The 1,146-nt window shown below is 45.1% G+C and overlaps 1 pseudogene; it reads right to left on the bottom strand.

Annotated features, from left to right (window-relative positions):
* LOC101712047 (olfactory receptor 2L13-like) lies at positions 1–931 on the bottom strand (annotated as a pseudogene).
* Positions 932–1,146: the final 215 nt, after the last annotated feature.

Here is a 1,146-nt window from a genome sequence, read left to right as displayed (position 1 = left end):
TCATTTCTTCTTGGAAGGGAATATCCCAAACACTCTCTCCATGCCCTTGCAGAACCTCCTTGTTCCTCAGGCTGTAGATAATGGGGTTCAGCATAGGGGTGAGGATGGTGTAGAAGATGGCCAGGATCTTGGCCAGGAGTGGAGAATCCTGGGCCAGAGATAAGTGTAGACAAAAGAAGCATAGTAAAAGGTCACCACCATTAAATATGTGGAACATATGGTGAAGGCCTTTTTGCTTCCCTCTTTGGAGAACATGTGGAAGACAGCAAAAAGGATCCATCCGTACGAAGCAGTGATGCCAAGGAAAAGGAGGAGGAGGAACAGGCTGGTGCTCACAAAAACCATGTACTCATAGACCCAGGTGTCCACACAGGCCAGGGGCAGCATGGCTGGGACATCGCCCAGAAGTGATTGATGACCCTGGATCTGCAGTAGGGAAGATGGAGGGGGTAGACTGTGTGTCCCAGGGAGTTGATGGGGCCCAGTATCCAAGATGCTGCAATCATCTTTGCACACATCCTTTTCTCATGTGGGTGGGGTAATGGAGGGGGTGGCAGATGCCCACGAATCGGTCATAAGCCATGGAGGCCAGGAGTGGCCCTTCTGAGGATGCCATGGTCAGGAAGAAGAAACTCTGTACCCCACACCCCAGCAAGGAGATGCTCTTCTGGCCAGATAGGAAGTTGACCACCATTTTGGGGACAGTGGTAGAGATGTACAACAGGTCCATGAGGGAGAGCTGGCTGAGGAGAAGGTACATGGGCATGTGCAGCCGAACATCCACATGTATGAGGTGAATAATGGCCAAATTACCCACAGAATCAAGGCAAAACACCAAGATGATAAGCAAGAAGAGAAGTAGGCCAGTCTGATTATGAGGAAACAGCCCTAACAAAATAAAATCATTTGAAGTTTGGTTCCATTTACCCATGAAAATATTCTTCATTAAATTCCTTGAAAGAAAAATAAAAATACAACCACTAAGCATAATTAAGAAATGATACAGAAGAATATAATTAAAACGAATGTATTTTCCTAATGCATGAGTAGAATGTATTGATTTTTCCTCCAACACTATGCCATTTGTTAATTTGAACTTAATATCTGAATTGAAGGTTTGTTTTCTGATTGTTTCTCTTAACTGTC

This window comes from Heterocephalus glaber, unplaced genomic scaffold, assembly GCF_053883595.1.
Source record: "Heterocephalus glaber isolate CG9 unplaced genomic scaffold, H.glaber_assembly_v1.0 deba00001461, whole genome shotgun sequence".
In the NCBI taxonomy this organism is placed as follows: Eukaryota; Metazoa; Chordata; class Mammalia; order Rodentia; family Bathyergidae; genus Heterocephalus; species Heterocephalus glaber.
The sequence above is the reverse complement of the archived record's forward strand: the minus strand, read 5'-3'. Positions and strand labels throughout refer to the sequence as shown.